This window comes from Octopus bimaculoides, chromosome 9 (genome assembly GCF_001194135.2).
Source record: "Octopus bimaculoides isolate UCB-OBI-ISO-001 chromosome 9, ASM119413v2, whole genome shotgun sequence".
NCBI lineage: Eukaryota > Metazoa > Mollusca > Cephalopoda > Octopoda > Octopodidae > Octopus > Octopus bimaculoides.
The window spans coordinates 49,518,436-49,526,847 of record NC_068989.1 but is presented as its reverse complement, the minus strand read 5'-3'; the positions used below and the strand labels follow the sequence as shown (position 1 = coordinate 49,526,847).

Below are 8,412 nucleotides of genomic sequence, written 5' to 3'. Positions count from 1 at the left end.
TATATATATATATATATATATATATATATATATATATGTGTGTGTGTGTGTGTGTGTGTGTGTGTATGCATTCCTCCTCTATGTTTTCTCACTATATCTGTTTGCTTGTCCATCTGTCTATATTTTTGTCTGTCAATGTATGTATCTGTTCATCTGTTTGGGTAACAGTGCTGGTGGTGATTGTACTACTGATTCTGCATCAACCAGCTACTTTTTTTTTTCTCTATTCCATCAGCATCGTCGTCGTTATTATCGTCATCATGTTCTTCTTAGCTGTTGCAGCAATCATGGTTATATATCCCTGCCGACTGCATCAAACCAAAAATAGTGAAAAAAACCCATTCCAAAGCTAACTAACCATTTATAGGAAACCAAAGTACACTATATCGAAACCAAATCTAACCAAACCACATTTTTACTATATCATAACCATTAATACTTCATACACATACATACTTCCCAATCTCCCGCCCTTCGACTGACTCCCTATCTTTCTCTCGTCTGTCTTGTTGCTGTCTTAGCTTCTCTAGTTCTCTTTCTGTTTCTGTCTCTCTATTAACCTTTCTGCTACTTCTGTTGGTGTTTCGTCCCGTGGAAAGATATAGATTAAAAAGGAATAAGAAGCAATATAATAAATAATCGCGAAATAAAGCTAAAATTAATAAAAATAATAATATCTAACAATAATAACAACACACTGCCTTCTATCCATGTGCTAGCAGATACTCGCAGCTGTTACCACGTCCCGATTTCACTGAAACAGATTCTCTCACTCACACACTGTGTGTATGTCTCTCTCTTACTCACACTCTCTTTCCGTCTCCTTCTCTCTCTCTCTCTCTCTCTGTATCTTTCACTCTTTCTTTCTGCCTCTTCTATCTACTCACTCACTCTCTATATTCTAGCTTGCTTATGTCTGCCATTAAGCGCACCCGACCGCCGGTTCCTCGCCACTCGACCAAAAACTAAATATACATAGATATATAAAAATATATAGATTGATAGATATAAACACCCCCTCTCTCTGTCGATATATATATATATATATATATATCAAACACAGAGAGAGAGAGAGAGAGATACCGCTGTTGCATTTGTCCTCCTCACACATATTTCTGTTTTCTCTCACTCCACCTCCCTCTCTTTAATCTTTCTTTCTATCCCTCATCCTCATCCTCTCTCTTATTCGCATGTTGTCTTTCCTCACTCATGCTTATTACGTGACCATCGAACGACTTCCCTCACGCCGTCGTCGTCGTTGTTGTTATTGTCGTTCAGTCTTCCTGCTTTTTTCCTTCCTTTATTACTATTTCAAACTACTACTATCACTACCACTATCTATAACATTATTATTGTTATTATCATTGCTATTATTCTCAGCGAGTCAGTGCCAGTCGTCTATATAAAACAGTATTGCTAAACACTTACATATGAGAATATATACACATACATGTATATACACAAACATACAATCAGACATACTCACACAAATATACATGCGTTTTACAAACTCACATTGACTGACAGTCTTGACGTATAAGCAGTGAATATTGAAAGCGTGATACATTAAGATATATACACATACTAGGGAGAGAAAATACATACACGGACACACATACAAACGCACATACATACATACATACACACATACATACCCAATTTACATACATACATACACAACCAATTAACGTTGTTGTCACTTGGATGTTGACGTAGAAAAAAAAACTGTCTTTTACCCTCTGTTGGATTACAAAACATTCGGTAAGTTACTTAACTTTCTAACCCCCTTTTCTTGTCCTGTCTGACCCCGTCTCTCTTATTTTTTTTTGTTCTACCTTTAACGTGTCAGGTTTCTTTTTCGTTTTTTATTTGCCTTCATATCTGCGAAGTTTTCTCCTCCTTATTCTTAGTATTTTATTCTTGTTTTCTTGGAGTTGCAGTTTGTATACATACATACATACATTACACACACACACACATATATATACATATATATATGTACACGCACTGTTCTATTAGCTTCTATTTTATTCCATATAATTTTGTTACCTCCTGAAGAAATGTTTATACCACCAGCAAATATGCATGTATATATATATATATATATATATATATATATATTTATATTGTGTGTGTATTATACACACACATAAGTAACAACGTATTCGTACTGTAAATACACATTTCATTCCAGCGCGTATTGTTCTGTGTAAGTACAACTTGTACGCTTGTAAATGTGTAACACACACACACACACACATATATATGTACATATATACACGTATAGATTTGACACATTTGTGCATCCATGTAATTGTATCACGAACTTATATATATATATATATATATATATATATATATATATATATGCATATGCATTGTGTTTGCATGTGTGTAGGTATGTTAGTATTCAGCAACAACCTTCAGTGTTTTTGTCTGGATACATTAGTCTTTAATCAACACCAATAATGGTGAGTTTTTTTTTTAGCCTAAGCATTAAGATTTAGTTTTATTATGAGCAAAGGGTTGAGTAGTAACATTCATGCCCCTTTTTCTAAATCTATGATCAACGTTTGATGAAAGCATATAGCAATGATAATGATATTACAGACTCATGAGACCGGAGGTGTTAGATGAGGAGATACAAGATGTTGTGAAGTTCATGCCCTTTTCGAGAAACGTTTTGTAGTATTAGTATTATCGCAACGTGAAAGGAAATGGCTCGGTTACCAGGCTGGCTTTTATTTTATTTCTAAAGGAGGATGTCGGGGAGAAATGATATGTTAATAAATATATAGAAAAGAGAAACGTGACGATGAATTTTGTCTTTATAGTGTGATAGATTTAGTAATTAGTCAAAGATGATTATTATTATTAATTCAACTACTACTACTACTACTATTGTTGTGACTAATCACAGTCAGCACTAAATACAGGCAAACAGCTAAACCCGAGTTACTTAAAACGAAACCAACCCAACAGTGTAAAGAAACACCAACAACACTAGCACCAAATATAATTATTACTATACTACTACTATTATCATTGTGGATTGGTAGAATCGTTTGAGCGTCGGAATAAAATGCCTTGCAGTATTTGTTCCGGCTCCTTCCGTTCTGAGTTCAAATCCCGTTGAGGTCAACTTTGCCATTCGTTATCTCAGGGCCGAGTAAATAAAGAGTCAGTCAAGTAATGGGATCGATGTAATCGATTAATCCCCTCCCCTTAAAATTGTTGGCCTTGTGTCAGAATTACAAAGTATAATCATGAAGGCGGCTAGCTGGCAGAATCGTTAGCACGCCGGACAAAATGCTTAGCGGCATTTCGTCCGTCTGTGCGTTCTGAGTTCAAATTCGGTCGAGGTCGACTTTGCCTTTCATCCTTTCGAGGTCGATATAACAATCACTAGTTGAATATTGGGGTCAATGTAATCGACTTAAACCCTCCCCCGAAATTACTGGCCTTGTACCAACATTTGAAACCGTTCTTATTCCTACTATCACACCAACAAAAGCAGCAACAGTATTGAATTGAGAAAGTCAATGCTATACATACTAACACATACGAAACACTAACAATACCCAAAGTCGTTACTGGGAAAGGCATGGGCGTTACTAATCATTCCCCTTCTAGCTAAAAATTTCCCGATTTCTCGACGCACCGCAGGGCACCATCTAAACTTCTTCACCGTTTAACTAACCTTAAAAAAAGGGAATCCATATGTGTTCATTCGATATGCTAGAAATAGATGCTAAATGTCGCTCAGATTGCTTCAAACCATCTTTGATAACAGACATATATACGTTATGAATGTAAATAAAGAAGGGGCGATCGTACTTGGAACGTCTTTGATCACATGTCTGCTCATCGTAGTTGACTTTAGGCAACAACTTTATGATACTGAATTCCTACTGCTTTCGTTATTTTAGATTTTGAGTTCAAATCCCCACTGTAGTCAGCTTTTGCTTTTCGTTCTTACTAACGAAGAGATGTTTCAGTAAGGATGTACCGGTAATATATTAACGTTTCACTTGATTTTCAAACCTTCTTCCATACGATCGTTCTTGTGTTTAGTGAAAAACATACTATTATTCCAAATAATTGTTTGTGTGACACGGTGGGGTGCGTGCTTGTGCAGTTTCCAATCCGACCGGAAGACCACGACAACGACAGTACATTTGTATGTGTGTATGTGTGTATATATATATATATATATATATATATATATATATATATATATATATATATATATATATATATATATATATAGTCATGTAATGTGGGGGCGAAACAAACACAAAAAGGAAATGAGAGGCTCCACAAAATATACTAGGGTTTCAAATCATTAAACATATGTCCCTTCTCTCTTCTTTCTTACGAAACCGGCTTTGTTTTTCGTCGAGCGAAAACATTAACGGTACGAGCCCACTACTACAATAATAATTACTTACTAGAACCAACCATAAGAAACCGTACGAGAACTGGAGTTGTGATTTATTATTTTTACTTTTATTATTATTATGTGTTAATAGTAATAATACTATTCTGAAAGCAACAGAGCTATGTTCTGTTTACGCTATTTCACTTCAGTGGTCTTTCATAACCACCTGTTTGTTAACAGAAAGTAATCAAGTACCAGGTATGTACTATGGATAGATTCAATAGTTTTCAATGCCTGGCCAAAAAGAAAGAAAAAAAACATAACCAGCACTATCATAATTAATAAATGAAGAACCCGATTTATTTATTTATTATTATTGGTTGAGCATCTGACTCCCAACTAAATGATTTACATTATTTTCGTTTCGTAAGTCTTATCTAAATTTCAAGTTCAAATCGTGTTGGGTTTCTCCCGAGATCGATAAAAGTAGTACCAGTGATATTATTGAATAGAAGTGATAATTTTTTATAATGTTGTACCACTATAAGAAATTAACATTATTCTTTTTTGAGTTTCTAGTATAATTATACATATTTTTTTAACAGACACAAAGGTCAACGCGACCCGGTTTCGATTCCTAGTCGAAGCTAATTTACTTCACTTGTGATGATGCTTATACTTTCAAAGATATGAATGAAGATCACAAAATCTCGTTATGTTCTTGTATATCCGAGTCGTTGTGCTTATTCACTATTATTAGTGTTACATTAAACGATCACAGAACTGAATTTTTTTAACTATTTCGGCATACATCCTTAGATTTGTTAAATGTGTGCGCGCGCGTGTGTGTGTGGTGGGGAAGAATAAGAGAAGCTTATGGTTGTGATGTTCATGCTTTCCGATGAATGCAACTCAATGTCATCCATTCATTCTTTCCTTCATTCGTTTGCGTAAGCGCACGTTAGTGCATTTGTGTGTGTATATTACGTGTGCTTGTGTTGCGAAAATGTGTGCGGTTTGCCGGGCTTAAAATTAAAAATAAGCTGACTACTGTTTTTCCATTTATGCACTACAGCTACTACTACTATAGTATTGTTCTACTATTGATGGCATTACTTAGCTTGCCTTTTATTATTATTATTATTATTATTATTATTATTATTATTATTATTATTTCTTCTCCTGTTAGTGATTATGGTAAATCGTGTTATTGGTCCGACTCTCTGAAGTCAACCAAGTCAGTCACTCACCAACTGATTGCTTGATGACAGTCAGTCTTTTGGCTTCGGTTTTGCTGTTTTTTTTCTTCCTTTTGTCTACTTGCATGTTCGCAGAATTATATTACATAGTTTACACACCAAACTTGCCCGACATGTAGCATTTTCCCCTTTGGGAGATGCATAATCGTTTCAGCTTTCTATCTCTCCCCTTTTCTCAGTTTATATATATATATATAAAGCAAACCTAAAGTGCAGTTAGTAAATCAGTCACCGTCAAGGAGAAAGAAATCATTTGATTGATATTCTGGATGTAAATCGCACCCCTTTCACTTTTGATATCTTAAGTAAATATGAGCCAAACGAGAGGACCTTTATCGTGATCTCTCTATTTGCTTGAAGTAGCAGTCAAACCTCACTTAAATCGTATTCCCACTAACTTAAAACGTATACACTGTTTTTAAAGAGAGAGAGAGAGAGAGATCATAGATTTGTTTGGTTAAGCTTGACCTGGGGCTAAACAAGTAAATACTAATTTACTGAATCGATTTATATCAACTTCTACCCGTTAAGAAAAATTAACCTGTGTTTTGTCAAAAATCGTTTTACTATTGCCTCAGAGTAGTAAAGTTTAAGTTTGGCGAACCGATTCTACCATACGGTTTCGATTCTCATTCGGATCTATGCTCTTCCTATGCTCTCAAGTTTATTTCAACTCTCTATATCTTGCTTCTTTCTCTGTAGATGATACAGGGGTTAGTTAGAGATCAGAACTAAATGTTGATTGAAAAAAAAATTTTGCTATGTAACTTGGTGACTTTTTTTCATGCGTTCAACTTTCATTCTGGTCGGCTTATCTTCTCATCTTTCCTAGTCAATAAAGCAAGAGGGCATTACTAAAGTAGTACTAATTTATTTGGTTTGTTCACTCGAAAACGTACCTTTTGCCTTGCAGAATTAGCTTTGAGCCCAGTCAAACAACAATGGCACTGTGGAGGGTATTATCATGGTTATATATCAGAGGTTATAGTCATCGGTTAACAAAGATGAGTCCTGGTTTCGATTTCGCATTGGAATAACTCCACTATTGGACGTCAGAATTTCCAATTTCTATTCAATAAATGAGCTCCATGTCTAATGTTTATTTTCGGTGTCTGTGGCGATTAAAGCTATCGAACCAGTTATTGGTTAGTTCTCAGGTCAGCCCAGTTTGAACAAACCTATGATTAAGGGCTTTTTTTTTTGTATGTATGGATGATATGTAACGAACGTATCATTCAATAATGATAATTAATTTGGTAATACAAGGAAATATAGCTCAAATGTTATGTAATTAAATCAACTGTAGGAAAAATCCTTGAGGTGACCAAAAGGAATAATAGAATAGAGAAAAGTTTTCCTCTAATATAAAACGTCCGCTAGGGAAAAGAAAAGTGAAGATAAATAACCCCACTTCATCACTCCTGGCTGCCATAACTCAGACCAAAGATTTCTTTCCAGACCATTTTACCATTGGAATATGTGGTACTTACTTAGTTCAATGTGCTTTCCTTTTCTAAGACGATGGAAAGTGGGGTATAAATTTGAGTTAGGTTTTGCTACTGTTTCTAGCTAGTCTAGTAACAACATAGTGACTTCCATCGTAATCTATCTAGTGTTTAATTTTGGTGCCTTTTGTAGCAATTAAATCAATTTTTATTACTGTTACTACGACTCTTTATTATTACTACTAGATACAATGGTTAGCAGATGTTACCACTATCTCCCTCTTGGTATGTTGAAATGACGACAATGATGAGATACAGTTTATAAACATTGCATTTAGAGCAACACGGCCTCGTTGCCTTCTTTTTGCATCGATTTCAAATCGATCTCTGACTTGCACAGTTTTCTTATTTATTATTTCTTTCCATCATTCTTTTTTGTTTCTTCATGTTTTTTCTGCATTTCTCCCGCTTCATTTGCATTCTTTTTGTTTTCGTTTTCATTTAGTGGGGCGGACGGGCGGGCGGTCTCTATCTCTCGGTCGGTCGGGCTCCCTTTCTGATCGGTCTATCATCCTCTTCCCCAATCTCTCCATCTCTCTTGGTCTGATTGTCTAGCTGGTTCTTCCTTCTTCGTTGTTGTCAATCCATCTCTCTCTCTACCGCTCTCTGCCACAGTTTGTCTGTCTCATTCTCACAGTCTCTTTTTCCTCCCATCTGTTGTTTCAATATTTCTCGTACCATCCATTCAATATGTAATACTTTCCAACGAATCTATTTCCATTCTCAGAGAACCCATACCCACTTTCTGCTTCTCTAACCGATGGTAGTTGGCAGGCTGCTTGTTTGCGAGGTAGTTTGGGTAAATTGTATTGAACAGAGTGTAATCACATTATTTGCCATAGACGAGGCAAATAAATAGCCAAGGGTTTTAATATTTCATTTCTTAGTAAATCACTTGTATCCGCAGAGATTTCTTTGACTCTTGGAAATGAAACGTGTGTGTATATATATATATATATATATATATATATATATATATATATATATATATATATATATACATACATACATACACACACAGAGTCAGTGACCAGTTTGCCAGTCATCTGGCAAAGTCAAGTCATGGGTGAATGTACAGAAAATATTTATGCATGTGTATTTATTCAGAACTGTTTACGAATGTGTCCTTTAGTAAATAACATGAAAGGATGTGTTAGATTGGCAGAAGCATTAGAATGTCAAACACACACACACACACATAAACCTTGCAGTGTCTATTTGGTTCTGGGTCTTCACGTTCTGAGTTCTGTTACCGCCGGAGTTGATA

The 8,412-nt window shown here is 35.3% G+C and overlaps 1 protein-coding gene across 6 annotated transcripts in view; it reads left to right on the top strand.

Moving 5' to 3' along the window:
- The first annotated feature begins 1,142 nt into the window (after positions 1 to 1,142).
- The window catches only part of LOC106868354 (N-acetylated-alpha-linked acidic dipeptidase 2), a 1,027,134-nt gene continuing 1,019,864 nt past the window's right edge, over positions 1,143 to 8,412 (top strand). For 3 of the 6 annotated variants that reach the window (XM_052970677.1, XM_052970676.1, XM_052970678.1), the window contains exon 1: positions 1,143 to 1,761. The gene's annotated coding sequence lies outside the window, so the exon portion shown is untranslated. The remainder of the gene's footprint in view (positions 1,762 to 8,412) is intronic. The other 3 variants (XM_052970680.1, XM_052970679.1, XM_052970681.1) reach the window with 1 other exon arrangement.